The following is a 19,718-nucleotide window of genomic DNA, read 5'->3' as shown; positions in this document are numbered from 1 at the left end:
AAATTTAACTTAACTTTGCTTATTAAAATTGTAAATATAAGCGCTGTCGGTCAGTGCGAACAAATGTGCTTGTGAATGGTAACATGTATGATATTTTTTTCAAAAAATAACTAGTTTGTATACTAGCAGCTAAATACAGGAATTGCACCGACCTGTGATTGGAAGATAAAAATAGTATGTCAGTGGCGATGACGTGACAATTCGTTACGTTAGCCGTTTCAAGAGTAATGGTTTTTACACGAAAAAGACAGTCCACAGGAAAATACAATATAATATTAAATATTTCTCAAAGACAAACAGTGCAGTATTCTTTTGAAGTCGGCTGACTGGCTAAGAGTCAATGTCTTATCGAAGTTGAAGTTCAACTGTCGCAAATCGGATAACTTCACTGAGTGATTCTGAGATGAAACCTTTTCTCTGCATCCACATTGATCTTAGATTTTACCACTTACATATTGAAGAAAAGCCATAAACAGAGCTTCAATGTCCACGTACACCCGACTGAACCTCGGTGCGATTCCTGCAGATACCGCTATTCATACTAAATGCAGGAATTGCACCGGACGCGTTCTCGTCCCCAGAGTCACTCTAAGTTGTAACAAAAGAGCACGTGACCAAGAAAGACGGGCTCTGGAAACGAGAATACACCGGACGCTCGTTGGTCGAATGCACAACTTGGCATAAATGAAATAGCCGCGGGAAACTTAAGTTGATTTTCTCGTAGCCTGCGTAGCAAGCGTTTCCAATCGAGTTACTGCGCGAATCCCCTCCCCCTCCCCTGTCATTCCTTTTTTTTTTTTGCTCTCGTCCCAACTTTCTCGACGAACTCGCGAGGAAGCGCTTGCTACGCAGGCTAATTTTCTCGCGTTTTGATTTTCGCTTGATAGGACAAAACTTAGGCCACTGGAAATAACACATCACTTGTATTCGAAGTTAAATCAATGTAGAAATGTTATCCACAGGTACACAAATTGTAAATACAAGAGCTAATTTCAGCAAACTCTTACAGGTGGACAGCCTTTTCCCACAATTTTGCGAGTAAACATGACATGTAACTCTATTAGCTTAAAACAAGCATTGACTCGTCTTTAGTTTCTTCACAGATTTTTTTCTGCAAAAACGCAATGATTATTCGGTTTGCTGAAAAGGGGATTTTTGTTTCTTCCAAAGGACATGATGGGATTTAACCAGGCTGTTTAGGTGACCATTATTTTTACATTGCTGAGGTATTTCAGATTCAATATACTCACCAAGGAGAGCATGTTACACTTATAAAGTCAAGCAGTAAAAGAAAAAAAGGCAAAGAACAATCAGCCCGAGGTTTAGATGACCTTTAGTCAGGATCCTATAACCCCTGCTTCTGTATAATTTAACTTCGAATACAAGTGATGTGTTATTTCCAGTGGCCTAAGTCTTGTCCTATCAAGCGAAAATCAAAACGCGAGAAAATCAACTAAAGTTTCCCGCGGCTATTTCATTTATGCCAAGTTGCGCATTCGACCAATGAGCATCCGGTGTATTCTCGTTCCCAGGGCCCATCTTTCTTGGTCACGTGCTCTTTTGTTACAACTTAGAGTGACTCTGGGGACGAGAACGCGTCCGGTGCAATTCCTGCATTTAGTATGAACAGCGGTATCTGCAGGAATCACACCGAGGTTCAGTCAGGTGTACGTGGACATTGAAGCTCTGTTTATGGCTTTTCTTCAATATGTAAGTGGTAAAATCTAAGATCAATGTGGATGCAGAGAAAAGGTTTCATCTCAGAATCACTCAGTGAAGTTATCCGATTTGCGACAGTTGAACTTCAACTTCGATAAGACATTGACTCTTAGCCAGTCAGCCGACTTCAAAAGAATACTGCACTGTTTGTCTTTGAGAAATATTTAATATTATATTGTATTTTCCTGTGGACTGTCTTTTTCGTGTAAAAACCATTACTCTTGAAACGGCTAACATAACGAATTGTCACGTCATCGCCACTGGCATACTATTTTTATCTTCCAATCACAGGTCGGTGCAATTCCTGTATTTAGGTGCTAGTGTTTGTATGATCTCAACCATGACATCATCAACAGAAGTAGAAAGACAATGCCTTTCATTATTAGCTGAACACTGGAATAACACATGCACCCCACGCAATTTTTCCATTCGAGTGATTAATACTCGTTAAAGTAGTGTAAAATTGAGATAGAATCTTATCGAATTAAGAAATGACTCAAAATATACTTTAATTTTCCTTATCGTCATAGTGGCGTTAACCATAATAACCTTACTTCATGTTCCCCGTGGCCATATTCCTGCTGTAACTCGTTTCTTGTCTTATCTGCAAAGGAGGAAACAAAGCAAATTACAAGGACGGAAGCAGTATTTATCAGTCTGTATGGGTGACCGAAAACACTCTCAGTTTGAACGAAGTTCGATAGTGTCATCTCATTCATCGAACTCCGTTCAATTGACAATGCTGGGCTGTCGGCCGTGCGCTCAAGTGCTAAAGCAGAGGTTCCACAGCTGGTGACGTGTGAAAAAGCTAGCGAGACACTGTGGAAGTATTAATAAATTTCCAACATTTGGTTTCATTGTCTACTCAAAGAAGAAACAGTGTTTTGATTATGACGACTCTTAACAGCAACAAAGTACCTTAACACGGCTGTGAACTTCGAAAGAAATGCTCACAACTACTAGAGCTGAGGCGTCCGACCTCAGGTCATGGCTGTAGCATTCGCCTGCTACAACTAGAAGCGCCTGCTTTGACTAGAATTCCAAAAACAGTGCTAAAAAAACTCCTCACCTCTGGTGACATTTTCCTTTCCGAGACAGTACTAGCGTAAAAGCAGAGCCTCCACTCCAAAATTTCTCTAGCCACTCGAGCTGGTAAACACGAGGTTTGAAGAAATCTGAGCTCAGCTGAGGACCTCATCCGGGGAACGAGGCCATTGCGTAAAAAAAAATTGGACTGCGAACTGCGGACTACGGAACTCGGAACGTACTAATTACTAAGGAGCAGGAGCCAATGATAGGCTCCTGTAAGGAGGCAATAAGTATTAGCCTGAGACTTGGATCCGCATTGGGGAAAAAAGGCGGAAAAAATCGGCGTGGGCGAAAATAAAAAAAATCAATAAATAGAATAGATAGATTTCTACTCCTTTCAAAGGGCTTGGAGGGACGTTCCCTGGGGCGGGCGAGTTATAACTCGCCACATGACACAAAACCGCACAAAACCAGGCTACGACAAGGTCAAGAGAAAAAGCTTTAGCCTCTCCCCCCACCACACACACACAAACACAGACACATGCGTGCGTGCTTTTCTAGAGGAATTTTTTGTTTTTGTATAATGTACTTATAAGGGGTAAAGCCTAGACTACAAAACCGTTGCTTTTTTTTTCTCAAAATCAGTAACGAAATCGGTAAAGAGTGTCGTAAGAGTCTTACGCGCGCGAAGCGTGTGAGGCGAGAAAAAACGTCTTTAACGTCTCTCTCCAGTCTCACTCTCTGTTTTCAGCCTCGTTCCAGACGTTTTGTTTGACTGCTCGCGGGCACTTGAGTTGAGTTGGTTGAGTTTTTTAAAGACATATCTCATGGAGAATGTTAAAAATGCCATTTACGAGCCTCTGGATGTAAAAAGTTTCTAGGGGAAGATGTACCCAGACCCCCTACAAACATGCCCCTTTGACGCTCGTTTTCAAGCCCCCCTAGTTTAAAATGCGCCCCGCCGTCCCTGAAAGGGCCCTTCATAATAATCTGGTAAACAACCGTCTGGTTACAAAGTTTCTCAGTTTTATATCTTTCATTGATATTTAACATTCACGTACATTTTCTGTCCAAATTCCAATATAATAAAGCACGATACAGCCCATCACCCATCCACCATGATCAACATACATGTCTTTTCTGGTCCGTGTATGGCGTCTTTCTAGGCCTTTTCGGTCTATGTCCATGCATTATGGTGAAACGCATAGGCCAGAACATATCCTAGCCTAACTGGCTGACCGTCCGGGTGAACGTAGTCCTTCAGCAAAGATGTATGGACTACCAAAACTACACAAACCCAACATACCTATGCGGCCCATAGTTTCCTTCTGTATGTCCCCGACCTACCAACTGTCCAAATACTTAACTAACGTACAGAAACCGCTGACTGACGAATCTAGACACTACAGTCTAATGAGAACTTTATTGACGCCATTAAGACGTGAAATCACCAGTCATGTCCAATACGGCCGCACTATTACGGACCGTTAAGAGCAGTTAACGGACCGTACGTTCTGCACAAACCGTCACTATTATTAACGGTCCGTATGCTGAGCACATATACGGAGCGTGCATCTCATTATTACATGAGGGCACAATGCCTTACAGTTCGTTCGATCCGTACGGTCCGAAGACATACGGAGCGTGCATCTCATTATTACATCAGGGCACAATGCGATACGGTTCGTTCGATTCGTACGATCCGCACGGCAAAAGCGTAAAAACCAAGAAAGGCGCACTCAAAATGTAATATTCCTCGCTCTATAAACCATAAACCAACACTAGCGCAAAAACCACGAAAGGCGCACTCCAACTGTAATATTCCTCGTTCTATAAACCATAAACCAGCGCAAACCACAAGCGCAAAAACCAAGAAAGGCGCACTCCAACTGTGATATTCGTCGTTCTATAAACCATAAACCAGCACAAGCGCAAAAACCACGAAAGACGCACTCCAACTGTAATATTCCTCGTTCTATAGACCATAAACCAGCACAAGCGCAAAAACCACGAAAGGCGCACTCCAACTGTGAAATTCCTCGTTCTATAAACCATAAACCAACACAAGCGCAAAAACCAAGAAAGGCGCACTCCAACTGTGATATTCGTCGTTCTATAAATCATAAACCAACACAAGCGCAAAAACCAAGAAAGGCACACTCCAAATGTAATTTTCCTTCCTCTGTAAATCAAAACAACCCAAAAACCACGGTATGCACGCTCTAAGTTTTATGCTTGTGTCTAAATGTGATGTTCTTGTAAGTCAAAAACCAAAACAAGCACGCTTCAAATGTAAGAACAAACAACCACGAAAGGCGCACTCCAACTGTGATATTCCTCGTTCTATAAACCATAAACCAACACAAGCGCAAAAACCAAGAAAGGCACACTCCAAATGTAATTTTCCTTCCTCTGTAAATCAAAACAACCCAAAAACCACGGTATGCGCGCTCTAAGTTTTATGCTTGTGTCCAAATGTGATGTTCTTGTAAGTCAAAAACCAAAACAAGCACGCTTCAAATGTAAGAACAATCGTCAATAAGTTTATAACTAGGAGTAATCGGAGCTAAAGAGGGTACGTTCGATATGTTTGTTAGGCATACAGGTAGCAGTTGAGGCGGAAGGGTAGTTGCGATATACATTAATATGATTATGGCATTATTTTGAACGCAAGGGTTGCGTACAGCGAAACCTCTATTTAAACTGTGTATCATCATAAGAACGTTTTCAAAAGATATCGTATGGTTCGGTGCCAGGTGCTTGTAATCGGGGGAGACATCAGGAGACATCATGCCAGAGTGCGTTGGGCGTGTAAATGGAACATTTTGTTTTACTGGCGCAGTTGCTCAAAGGCTGATTAGTGCTTAACCCGGGATTCTTTTTCTTTCTTCAAAAACATTTCTTCGGATAATTTTCTCTGTTATTTTTAAGAGCATTGAATCATCAACTTGTTGACAAAATGAATTACATTGAATTTACTGTTTAAAAGCTTTCACATCTGAATTCAAACTTCGCACTAACCCTGTCAAAGCCTTCAATGGAATGTGTGTGCGGCTCACCGCCACGTCAATAACTTTTCCAGTAATTTGATGGACCGTAACATAGAGTTAAAGTGTTCGTTTGTCCGGTGCCAAAAATATCACAAGTCATGATCAAATGGCGCCGCCAAGCTTCACATCTCGATAGATTTACTTTGTGACAAGTCGGCCGCCGAACTAAACCCGGTTTGATGCATGCACCAGGAGTCGCAGACATTTTCCAAAGACAGTCCCGAACCATGCTGAAAAATATGAAGGCTTAATACAAAGTAAAATTTAACAGCAAACTTCTGAAAGATGAACGCTTTGGACGATTCAGCAAACACAGATCGATGTACGCTTTACGAGGATTCAGCAAACTTGTTAAAAGATGAACGCTTTACGAAGACAGAACGTCAGACCTCCTTTGAAAGATGAACGCCGAGGACACAAGAATCGGTCAGTAGTTCATGTATGACCCCATGAAATGTCCTGAGACACCAGTGCCATGCCGGACCTCTAGGCACAGAAGTAAGTGTAGTGAAGTGTAGCAACTGTGGTAAGTGTAGCAGCTGTAGTAAGTGTAGTAAGTGTAGTGAACTACTCACCCAAGAATCGCCACATGAGATAGCGCGTCAGAGTGAGGCAAAACTTAAGCAAGCACCTCAAGGCGAGGCAAATGTGTGTCGACGACGACGACGACGAAAATACAATCTCAAAAAACCTCCCTTATTAATTGCACAGGACACCCAATAATGCACAGAACACACAACACAAATTAGGGGTTGCGAAGTTTTTATAGTAATATTATGGACTTATCCAAATCTTATGACCTACCGGATTTTGTTCCCAACAACCAACAATTTAGATAAAATCAAAGTATCAAGATATAAAGATAGAGCGGTTTTCACTTGACTGTCGTAAAACCAAAACCAAAGTAAACACACTAGCCAACCAAAGGGCGTAGTAAAACCAAAACCAAACCAATTCCTCAATTACTTTCGACAGTCAAGTGAAAACCGCTCTATAATGAAACAGAAGTACATTACTGTGAAAGGTTTGAACCCAGGAGTCATATCAAAAGTAGGTTGAGTTTGATCGTGCGGGTGAACGTAGTGCTGAACTGGACTGTTGTTGTTGACAGTGACTGACGTTTCGACAACCTGTGCGGTAGTCATTTTCAGAGGTCAAAGTGAGTTGTATCACGTCAGTTGATGTATTATACTCTGGTTATTGATCTGATTGGTCAATAACGTCGCGATGTTATTGGTCGTCTGTCAGTTAAGCCGTGATGTAATTGGCTATGAAGACCAGTAATCAGTAATTGGTACGTTTCGATCCGTCGATTGTCACAGTTGAACAGTCGTCTGTTGTTAGTCAAATTGTCAGTTCTCCAGTCGTTCTCTCGTAGTTAGTTTTGCTTGATCTCGTCAATAATTCGTTTGTACGGCGCTGGTATCTGTTGGCTACGATTCAGAGGCGTTTGTTTTAAGTTAGTAAACCAGCTTTCTAAAGTGAGACGTTGATAGTAATCTGTAGAATACGTTATACATGTCGCAGAGTCCCAGTCAATTTGATGTTTCGTCTGTAAATGGTGCTCAGCAATGTGATTGTTGACGTCACCATTCGCTCGTGTGTGTTTGGTCAGTCGCGTGCTTAGGTTTCTGCCGGCTTCACCAATGTAAGAAGCCTGGCAGTCCCAGCATTTGATCTTGTATACTGTTCCCTGTCTGTCCTCTGCTTTGTCTTTGTCCTTGACATTGATGATGATGATGATGATACCTTTATTAAAGTGTCAAACTGTAATAGCGGTATATAACCACTAAGTGGGGACACTAAAATAAATTTTAAAAAATAAATCAATTAATAAATTAATTAAAAATTAAGAAAAACTATGTACAGTATAAGCAAGTGAGAAATTCGAGAGAACTATATACAATATGTACAAATGTATCCATTACTTATAAATAAAAAAAAAAGAAATAAAAGATTAAGAAGTGCAAAGAGAGCAGTTAGAGCAGTTATTGTCATCTAATAGCATGCTAAGATCCACTTTTCTGATGTTATATTTGAAGGAGGACAACGTGGAAGCTTTTTTCACATTACTAGGAACAGAACTCCAAACCCTTGGGCCCATATACCTGAGCGAGTGCTTTCCAAAGGAGACTGTGTTGAATCTGGGTATAGTGAAGTCATGATTGCGCAGTTCATACTTAATTGCAGGCTGTTCAAAGAGAGTGCTAATGTATGCTGGGCACATGTTGTTTTTAACTTTATACATGAGAATAGCTATGTCCTGTAGTCGCCGGTTGTGTAGAGTAGATATCCCAGCCATAGATAGTAATTGACCATAGGACGAATGTTTATCACAATATATAGCCCTAAGTGCTCTTTCCTGGATACGCTCTAGTCGTCTAGAATCACTAGCACGGCAAAAATGCCATATAAGGTGACAGTAGGTTAAATACGGGAGAACAGCTGCCTTATATAACTGTAGCTTAGTTTGTGTGGGTATAAGGTTCCTGAGCCTCATGAGAACGCCTACCCGCTGGGCGCTCTTCTTAGAGATACTACTTATATGTTCATCAAAACGAAGATTGTTATCAATACAGACACCTAATAGCTTGAGACATTCAGTGGATCTGACTTCATGATTGTCAATCATAATACTGTCCATAGACTTCCTTCCGCAACCAAGTGCCATTGTCTGGTACTTGTCCAAATTTCCCTTTAGTAAATTAGCTCTGTACCATGAAGATGCTGACTCAGCGCAAACAGCAAGATCATCATGCACATCAGAGAGGGTGCTGCGAACGACATAAAACTGGTGGTCATCTGCATACATATTCATGTTCGCATCAACAGTATAAGTCAAATCGTTTTGGAAGATGTTCCAGATGAGAGGTCCAAATGCAGAACCCTGTGGGCATCCCCTGGTCACCCTCTGCCACTCGCTCACTACAGATCCTAGCTTGACCCTGTTATAACGGTCTGTGAAGTAGGAGCCCATCAATCGCAGACTTCTTTCCTCAACACCATAAGCTTTAAGTTTTGCAAGTGTAAGTGGATGGTAAAGTGAATCGAAGGCTTTGCTCATGTCCGTGGAGAGAACACCCACAACGTTATGCTCATCCAGAGCGAATTTCCAATTCTCTGTCAAAGATAAGAGAGCTGTCTCACAGCTATTGTTTTTCCTGTAAGCTGTTAGTTTGTCGCACAGTTTGTTATTAAAACCATAACTGAGTTGCTTGCTGAGTAATTGTTCAAAGAGTTTGTTTACAGTAACTTGTACAGTTATGGGTCTGTAGTTTCCCATTTTATGGGGATCTTCCTTCTTAAAAACGGGTGTCCATTCACCCCTTTTCCATCCCAAGGGCCACTCTCCGAGGGTTATGCATGAATTAAATAGTGACGTCAATGGATTTGTTAGCTCAGTAGCTCCAAGCTTGAGCGCCATGGGAGGGATGCCGTCCCAGCCTGTACTCTTCCTTACATTGACGTTTTGCAGCGCCTTTTCAACTTCAAAACTCTGAAGATTCTGAAACTGGAAGCCTTGATATCCTGTCATCTTCTGCGTAATATTCTGGACACTAGGGTGGGTGGCGAGAACTTTGTCATCAACCGCACTGGTGTCTCCAATCCCATCAGCCACAGTAGCAAAATATTCACACAAGTGATTAGAAACCGCACATTGGTCTCTACAGATGGTCCCATTGATACTTAGGCTGAGCTCATTTGTAAGCAGTCGCCGTAAAGTGGTTATCGGTTTGCTTGCAACACGTATATTGCAATAGTTTCAGAGGTGCCCCTGAAACTATTGCAGGTATATTACAACCAACGTATATTACCTCTGGAAGCTGGTTTACTAACTTAGAACAAACGCCACTGAATCGTAGCCAACAGTTACCAGCGCCGTACAAACGAATTATTGACGAGATCAAACAAAACTAACTGCGAGAGAACGACCGGAGAACTGACAATTTGACTAACAATAGACGACTGTTTAACTGTGACAATCGACGGATCGAAACGTACCAATTACTGATTACTGGTCTTCATAGTCAATAACATCACGGCTTAACTGACAAACGACCAATAACATCGCGACGTAATTGACCAATCAGATCAATAACGAGAGTATAATACCATCAACTGACGTGATGCAACTCACTTTGACTCTGAAGATGACTACCGCACAGGTTGTCGAAACGTCAGTCACTGTCAACAACAACAGTCTCATTCACTACTATGTTCACCCGGACGATCAAACTCAACCTACTTTAGAAGTATATCACTTAAAGGCCGTATTTAGTTGATTAAACTTGGAGATTAGAGTTTTATAATACGCTTAAGCATTGTCATGAAATTTGAAGTTATTTATACCTAACTAGAAAAACAATCGATAGAAATGCTTTGGTAAAACTACGCGAAAGCAATCGAAAACTTATGATCGAGACTGGAACATTTACCCAAAGGTTACGTCCAGTTTCTGATTTCAATGAAGACCACTGAAATCGAATATGAAATTCCCTTCCTCTCCTTTTGCCCCAAAATATTTCAAACTTAGAAATGAATTTTTCGCTCAAATACAAAGTCATCTCTATAGTTTTCAGCAGATATCTTACTCGCAACTGGTGATTGAACTGATGAACTACAAAAATAATTTTCAAATATACGATCATTCATGGGATGCCTTACAAATTAAAATAAGCTCATACAGTAGCGAACATGAATCAATTCCCTTCTAATGTTACGCAACCGGAGGAAGTTTTGATCTGCAATATGATTTTAAGTGTTACCCAGTATCCTGTAAGGCGAGTAAGATTTGTGAAATATTTAACATTTATTTTTGCTTTTTTATTTGCAGTTGTAATCTCGAAAAACTAGTATTGCCATTAGAATGTAGATTTATAGATAAAAGTAATGCTTGTTTGACAATAGTCTTCATCCTTCTCAAAAAGATACATAATGTAGCAAAGGCGTTTTTCAGTAATACCAACTATTAATAGAAATCTACCTAATTCACCTCTACTTTCAGCTTTAGAAGCCTTATTAATTACTTCCAAGTATCGCTTGCAGAAGTGTAAGTGGGTTTTTTCAACTGGGGAGCTATCCCACGATTTAAAATCTTGTTCTGGTAGGCTCTCCAAATTTCACAGTTATAGGATAGTGTAGGGGTGATTATCGTGTCAAATATCTATTTCGTACAGATTCAGATCGAGTTGAATGTTATCCACCTCTTCCTTCGGTCTGGGTGGATAGCAGACTCGAATATATGAATAATTCTTCACATCCTACGAAAGCCAAATTCCATAACTTTTTAACTGTTCATTCAAAATATTTCTAAGGGCCTATCTATATGAGGTGAGTTAGCTGGCTCTTGTCTTGTTTCCTCATAAAACTAGCATGTATTTAATTGAGAAGGCGAGCAGCAAGGCTTGCCGGGATACTGGTAGACTTTCAAAAAAGTCCTTCGTCGGATTTCATATGGCGCGGGACGAAGGACTTTTCATACTTGATTGGTGCCAATTTTACCGCCCAAAAACGGGTCGGTGCGCTTGGACCAATCAGAGTAGCTCCCAAGGACTCTTGGAGATAAAGCTGTCACTTACAAGTACTAAGCACATTGAAACGTGACTTGCTGTTCCAATTCCCACATGGGGTCGACTGCGAAGTGGAAGGTGTTGACAGGCCAAACACGACTCATAAGCTCGTGATAGTGTGATACGTGACTCTATAGTTTTGTAAAGCTGACCTCCGTTCGGTAAATTTAACTTCAGAGGTGATTTTTTCTATGACATTGTGAGGATATAATTAAACCTTTAGAGCGAAGGCGGTTTTTGAAGTTGTAGATGTTTTCATAGAAGGATTAGCTGAAGAGTAAGTTTAGCTGAAGAGTTAGAAGTCTAAGGGCTTCGCCCTTTATGAGACCTTTTCTGACCCCGTGAGGGTTACAGGAAGAGAAATGCGTGTATTGAAAAGTCTCTGTAGGTATAAAATGTATGCGGATGTCAAGGATTCCTTGGTTGTGAAATCTCCTTTCCTAGTATTGACTCGAGATTGAAACAAGTTTCTGTTTTTTTCCGGCCCCCTGAGGTCGTCAACTTTCGCCTAAAATCATTGTTAGAGACAACTTTCGCACAAAGTAAACAAATTTGCTCCTTCGATGATGGAGATACACACACACGATCAAATAGATTTAGTCGGAGTGGAATCAGCACCTTCCACCATTGAAGTCAAGGACTCGCAAATGAAACCTGAAATCCCAAATACAGTCACGCCACTCCCCATTTTTGGCGCGAAATGCAAATGAAAACCGATCAAGTGAGACAAGTCGACCTCTCGCGACTTCGTCGCTCGCGGGCGGCCGCTTCGCGGCCAAACAAGGCACGCTCCGCTCGCCAAGAGGTCGAATTGTAGCAAGTCTAGTATACTGGTTGCTCTACTTTTTCCTCTCAAGTCGTTGTAGCAGCTGTGTATCTTCTTTTTCACAGTTTTCGCCCATCTTAAGCACTCTGGCTAAGGCGAGGCCTTGACCTTCTTCCAGGAGTTTTCCCTTCATGTATCTGCTGGTGAACGTACGAAGGATTTCATCGCAAACTGGATTTTCGTGTCTTTCCCGTTTTCGCAGTTGTTCTACACTCGTATACTTCCAGTGGCGAACTGTCGATTTGTTTCCCTTTGTGCTTGTGTTAGCTGTCTGAAACAGTGTCTAGCGTACAAGATGTCGACTTTTGAGACGAGGCTTGTCTTGAAGCCGTCGACCACTTCCCGGTAACTATTCGCATCTCGAGTTTTCAGGCGTATAAGCAAGATATCTTGGGCAACATTACCTCAGAGATGGAGCCATAATGCATGTCTCCTTTGCTTATCGTACTGGGGGTAGGTATTTCCTTCATTTGATAATAGACCCTTGCTATTTGCAGACAGTTTGAATGCTGTCAGCCAAAGCTTCTGTCTCAGTCCAAGCATGTCTGTGTCTCCGTAAAAGTGGAATGTTTTGATGTGGTTTCTTTAGCTATCAGCCATATTTCTCGCGACGTTTCCGCCGGCTGTAGCTTCGTTGGGTCTGTTAGTCTTAGTCGCCAATGCTGTGTACCGATCTAGTCGAGAATTATACCGGATTAAATCAGAACGACTAGCTTTGTTCAGCCATTAGAACAGTGGTCCTGGACAATAACAGTCAGGCGTTTCTTGACATAATAAGGGGATCTGAGTCTCAATACACTATAATAATGTATGCACGATTTTAACATAGACCATAATGCACCTTGTCTACCCCCCCCCCCCCCCCAACATTTCGAGTAGTTATAATATGATGCTTTCTACCTCAACTCGACTCAACTCAACCCAACTCAACTCAAACTATTTTTTCTAATTATTCCCGGGTGAACAAAGCAAGCATTTACAGGGTTCAATCATAAGTTTTTTGGTTTCATAAAGCATCAATTTTTTTAGGAGGGTATCATTTTTTTTGTTTTATTTGGAAAAAGTAGTTTAATTTGTGCTAGAAAGCACATTATAACTAGTTGAGTAATTCGGAAAAAGTAGTTTAAGTTTTGATAAAAAGCATATTATAACTAGTGATAGGATAACGGAAAAATAATGGAAATAATCTGGAAAAAAGTAGTTTGAGTTATTCTAGAAAGCATATTATAACTAGTGGAATTATTTGGAAAAAGTAGTTTGAGTTGAGGTGGAAAGCATCATATTATGGCTACTATTTTGCACAACCATTGTTTCCAGTTTCCCCTGGGTATTACAGTCGTCCCAAGAGAAATCGAAGACAGTGGTTATGTAAAATTTTAGGGGGGTAAACATGGTGCATTATGGTCTATGTAACAACGGTGGATCCTCGCATTTCGCTTGGTTTAGATCAAGGCAATTTACCCGTAACATTTGCTCGTTGATGGAAAATAAGTAGAATTTATGCACATTTACTATCAATTGGGCTCAAAATCACGTGATTGCCTTTACTAGACACGTTGGTCTTGATAGATTATTTTGCGCTACACTTCTGCTTTCTTACTACATAAAAAACTAAAAAGACTAAAAAAAATAGAAACAAATCAGTTAATTCTACTTGCCTTCACGTGTCCACACAGACACGAAAATCAATCCAAGCAACATTTCTCTTAGCACTAACATCTGCAAAAAAGAAAACAAACATTAAAAAATAAAATGGTCATTGACACATAGAGGACATCTCTCTCTCGTTCCTCGCCCATCAATGATTTTTTCGGGCAACAAACAACGTTCAGAATTGTTAGTGATAAGGATTACCATGAGCCCGATAAATTTAGGTTAGTATCTGATTATTTGCTCCATCAAATAAAAAGAGCGCTTTTAAGCTTCCTTTCCTTTTAGGCATTAACTTTGACGTTTGAAAGGGAAAATATACTTCGAGATTCTCCTTGGACTTGACGTCAGTGTACTTTTACAAATAACCCATCGCGCAGAATGCCTATCGTTCTCGGGATATTTACTTCCAGTTCAACAAAAATCGTAGATCTGTCATATAACGCGCAATCATGCAGAGACTCTATGAAAGCGCTTCAGCCATTGGTTGCCAAGAATGCACGACGAAGCTCATCAATACGTTGTAGGTGGCAAACTAAACAATGAATGCAGCGCGCTATTGTTTTCTGCTTTTAGCTCTTTTGTTCCGCAACATCGCGAATATGAGCATATTTCACAGTGACCGTTCAAATCATGAGAATACATAATAATTGATGATCTCCACTCATTCTGCGCGATGGAAAATAAGGAAATCAAAGGGGAACATCATATTCCAGAACGGGTGAGACTAAGAAATATTAAAGACGAGAAACAACTCCTAGGCCAACATTTTGCATTCATTCAGGAACCCAACGGTTCTTTTGTCGCAGGACTCATCTCCCCGATTTTAAAGATACATGAAATTAAGTTGATGAAAGTAAAAGAAATATCCGATCAATAAGCTTTTTAAGGTTCTAGAACATTCCAAGTGTTTACCTTAAAAATAGATCATGATAAATAACCAATTTACTAAATAAGCTTTTCATGTTTGAAAGATAAATCAGAGGCGGATCCAAGGGGGGGGGGGGGGGGGTGGACTGGGTGGCTAGCCACCCCCCATTAGAAGAGCCCACCGAGAAAAATATAATACGAAGAAAAACAGAACGAAAATATGTTGGTCCCAAAAACCTTTTGAGGCCAACCAGCCTCACAATGTATCAAGTCCTTTACCGAGAAACGCAATGCGACTGACTCGTGGTTTCAACGCATGTACGCTGTTAGTCTATCAGAACTGGTAGGAGGGGCTGAAGAACGTCCACGTGTTTGCAGTTTTTTCGACAAAGAAATAATTAAACCTTAAAGATAACAATAACGATTTCGCAATAAATGACTAAACCTAAGAAACAATTTTCTTAAGTCGAAATCGACACTTTAAAAACTAAAGGTAAAGACAAAACTACACTCACTTTGGTTTATACGCGCATCAATGTTATCTTGAAAAAAGCTAAGCTTGGTTGTAGATGAGCACGAGTGTATTTAAGTCTGAAAGCATTTGATACCATAAACTCTAAACTAGAACTGAACTGACTGAGATGAAAACGCTAAATCTGTGACCAACAGAAGGTACTTGATCCCCAAGTGGTAAACTTCTCGTGCGAATGTGATGTCAAGTCTAAAAAGCTTGAATAAATTACCAAGAACAAGGGCTTACAGAGCAGCTGAAAAATGGATGGTTACAAGTACTGAAGTTGGTGGCTTTATTTCTCCTCAAAACGGAAATCTGCGACGCTAAGAACTCTTGAAAGTTTTTCTTAGATGCTATATTTTGCCTTGTTAAGATAGGTTTCGAAAAGAGAGGGACAAATACAAAATCAGTTTGATGAATTCTCTATTTTCCAATTGCCCATAATACACTCTGTTTGCCCCCCAAATTCTGCATAAACCATTGTTTTTAAATGTTCCTGGGAGTATTGCAAAATTTGGGGGGCAAACAGAGTGTATTAGAGTGGAAAATAGTCAATGGAAGTTCTTTTATCTTGCCCCGTATTCAGCGTAAAGTTGCTCTTCCTGTATTTCGAACTGTATTCGCCGAAGGTTTCTGATTACCTAGTTTCTTGCAACTGAAACTTTGGGCAAAAATACCCTTTCAGATAGGAGATAGTCCGTCGGCAGTTTTCTTCTATCTGTGCGTCAACTTTCACAAATGTGTTAGCGTTCCATTTTAACCTTAAATTTGACTTAAAACTTGCAGATATGAAACTAGAGGGATCCAAAGGTTATTTGTTGAAGTTATTATTGACAATTTTTGTAAAAATGCGGTTTTAAACATATGTCGATATCTCAAATTTTTCTACACCTACAAGAAAATAGTTAAGAATTTGTTCATGCTTAGCGTGCGTATATCGAGTTATGGATGCACGTAGGAAGTTTGGAGAGCACGAAAGATGCGTAAGAGTTGCACGAGGCGATAGCCGAGTGCAACTCTAGCTTCTTGCAAATTCTTTTATAACATAGCTCACAAAAATGCTTGCTTTTTGATTAGTAATGGTAACAAGACTGAGTGGAGTCCAATTCGGTCTGTAATCATACGAGTGATTAACGAATATGATTACAGACTGAATTGGACGACACGAAGTTCTGTTACCAATTAATCATAACTTTAACAAAATTTTTTGATACAATAGGCTATTTTTTAAACCAAAACACAAGAAATTCGAAATTTTGTTTTGCTAGCAGTGAAAAAAAAAGCCATTTAAGCGCGCGCGTGATGGCGCGTACTGTCCAATTACTTAGGCATGACGCGTACTGTCCTATTAAACTGTCCAATTAAGGCTGAAATCAGGGCAGTTGAGAGCCAATCAGATTTGACAATTTTGTTATCGTTATGATTAACTGCAAAATTCTCGTAACGCGCGACACAATAACAAACGGTTCTATTGGCTGATTACGAACACGCCACAATCGTCTAGTTTGAATGAAAGTATTCTTTCTGTAAAAGTGAGAAAGAAAATTTGCTTCTTTATTCGTTAACGATCAATGGAAACTAAGAAGAAACAAAGGTAAAAGAGTCTTAAAGTTCACCTAAAATTAAAACTAACATGTTCGTAAGAAGTCGTGGAGTATGGTTTGGATTTGCTGAAAAGATGTTTACGTTTTGCTCGGCGAAATCCAGAAAACATGTTTTAAGCGAAGACGACTGTCATCCTTCTTTAAACTTATATTCATTTACGAACATTGGCTGGTCATTACGGCTTCTTGAGAAGACCTGGCAGCAGTTGTTTTTGTGAGTAATAAATTTATGTCTTCTTGTGTAATTTGTGTTGTTATTGCGGTAGAAATTTTCCTGCTTCAGTCGGATTGTCCGGAGATAACAAAGTGCATAACAAATTTAAAAACAATAAAAACGGAAATTTTGCCTTTAAATGTTGTTGATGACCAGTTGGTGTCTGTTCTGTTCCCAGTAAATGTCTTTCGGCCAAAATTTGCTGCAGCTGGTCTTCGACAAATCTGCGAAGCGCACAACTTGCGAGTTTTTTTAATTCGGCTTTATTTTTGCTGCTTGTTGGATCAGGACCTAAAAGGTCAATGCCGATAGAAAAATTGGGCAGTTTTTTGCTGGTTTCTTTCGTATTTTAAAGAGAGGGAAAAGTGTACTGCAGCTTAAAAGACGACAACTTTGCAGCCAGTAAAAAAAAATGCTCACGTCATCTTATTTACGCACGGGCGTGCGTAAATAAAGATTTTTTTCATAGCGGCACAATAGGACTTATATAGGGCAAGCACGCACGCTATGTTATAAATAACATTTTCTTAAAGTTCCACCATTCCTTATTAAGGATGCTAAAAATCATAGAAATCGGTTTAATCTTTCCTGCCGAAAAACGCGACTCAAAAACATAACCAACGCGCATATAAAAAGGTTTGGGCCACCTTAAGTAAAGACTACGGAAGGTTCTAGTACGGTGACCGGAACTAACTTTTTTTCGCCACACGTCAATGCCTCAAGTCAGGGAGTTTAAGATACCTCGACGGCTATAGCGGTGAAAACGTCGCTTAAAAGTGCATGTAGTCGCGTTCTTTTATTATTTATCGCGATTATTCCAACTACCAAATTTTCTCGGATGGGTAGAGTACCACATTTCCTTAGCTATCTGCGTGGAGCTCCGCTATAAAACAAAACAAAATTGCTGGCGTAAACGAGGAATTTCGCTTCAGTTTTAGCGTAAGAACTTTTGAAAACACAAGAAAATTCTTAATGGTTGATGTCTTTGAAGATAAGAAAAAACTTTACAGTGTTTAAAACACTGAATTTTACCACTCGAATTAAGAATTTGTTCATGCTTAGCGTGCGTATATCGAGTTATGGATGCACGTGGGAAGTTTGGAGAGCACGAAAGATGCGTAAGAGTTGCACGAGGCGATAGCCGAGTGCAACTCTAGCTTCTTGAGTGCTCTCCAAACTTCCCAAGTGCATCCATAACTCGATATCCGCACAGCTAAAAGCATGAGCAAATTCTTTTATAACATAGCTGACAAAAATGCTTGCTTTTTGATTAACTGCAAAATTCTCGTAACACGCTACAAAATAACAAACGGTTCTATTGGCTGATTACAAACACGCCACAATCGTCTAGTTTGAATGAAAATATTCTTTCTGTAAAAGTGAGAAAGGAAATTTGCTTCTTTATTCGTTAACGATCAATGGAAACTAAGAAAAAACAAAGGTAAAAGAGTCTTAAAGTTCACCTAAAGTTAAAATACTAACATGTTCGTAAGAAGTCGTGGAGTATGGTTTGGATTTGCTGAAAAGATGACTTGCTGAAAAGAAAGTTTTGCTCAGCTAAACCCAGAAAACATGCTTTTAGCGAAGACGACTGCAATCCTTCATTAAACTTATATTCATTTACGAACATTGGCTGGTCATTACGGCTTCTTGAGAAGACCTGGCAGCAGTTGTTTTTGTGAGTAGTAAATTTATGTCTTCTTGTGTAATTTGTGTTGTTATTGCGAGAGAAATTTTCCTGCTCCAGTCGGATTGTTCGGAGATAACAAAGTGCATAACAAATTTAAAAACAACAATAAAAACGGAAATTTTGCCTTTAAATGTTGTTGATGACCAGTTGGTGTCTGTTCTGTTCCCAGTGAATGTCTTTCGGCCAAAATTTGCTGCAACTGGTCTTCGACAAATTTGCGAAACGCGCGACTTGCGAGTTTTTTTAAAATTCGGCTTTATTTTTGCTGCTTGTTGGATCAGGACCTAAAAGGTCAATGCCGATAGAAAAATTGGGCAGTTTTTTGCTGGTTTCTTCCGTATTTTAAAGAGAAGGAAAAGTGGAATGCAGCTTAAAAGTCGACAACTTTGCAGCCAGGTAAAAAAAATGCCCACGTCATCTTATTTACGCACGCCCGTGCGTAAATAAAGATTTTGTCATAGCGGCCAGAAACCCATAAGGGGTTGAAACGTGTAACTCTCATATGTTTGCTTTGTCCGATGCTCGTGATTATTCATGTTCGAAAGTACCATACTTGGAACGAGAAGAAGAGATAACTGACCAATCAAATTTCGTAAACAACGTGACGTAATTTTGCTTCAGGTTCCCGCGCCCGCTTAAAAAAATGGCCGACAAACGGGGGAAAAACTCCTGAAAGCCGAGAAAGCTTTCAAAGGTTGAAACCAGGAATATTACCGAAACACTGAGCAGGATATTATTGCCTTACCACCCGGGCCAAACGTAACATTATGGCCATTGACGGCCTCGCAACTTCTTGAAGTTGTCACTTCAAAAAACGATGCCTCGTTGACCCTCTGCACAGTAAACTTATACTGCAAATAGGCTTTTGAAATTCTTATGTTAAAAGTCTAGAAAAAACAGTGGAAAATATTTTCGAATAAAATTCATTAGCTGCGTATCGAAAAGTGTCCAAAACCTGAACCTGAAATCTTCGCAAAAAGTG

The sequence above is a fragment of the Porites lutea genome, chromosome 1, assembly GCF_958299795.1.
Source record: "Porites lutea chromosome 1, jaPorLute2.1, whole genome shotgun sequence".
NCBI lineage: Eukaryota > Metazoa > Cnidaria > Anthozoa > Scleractinia > Poritidae > Porites > Porites lutea.
Note: the sequence above shows the minus strand (reverse complement) of the source record.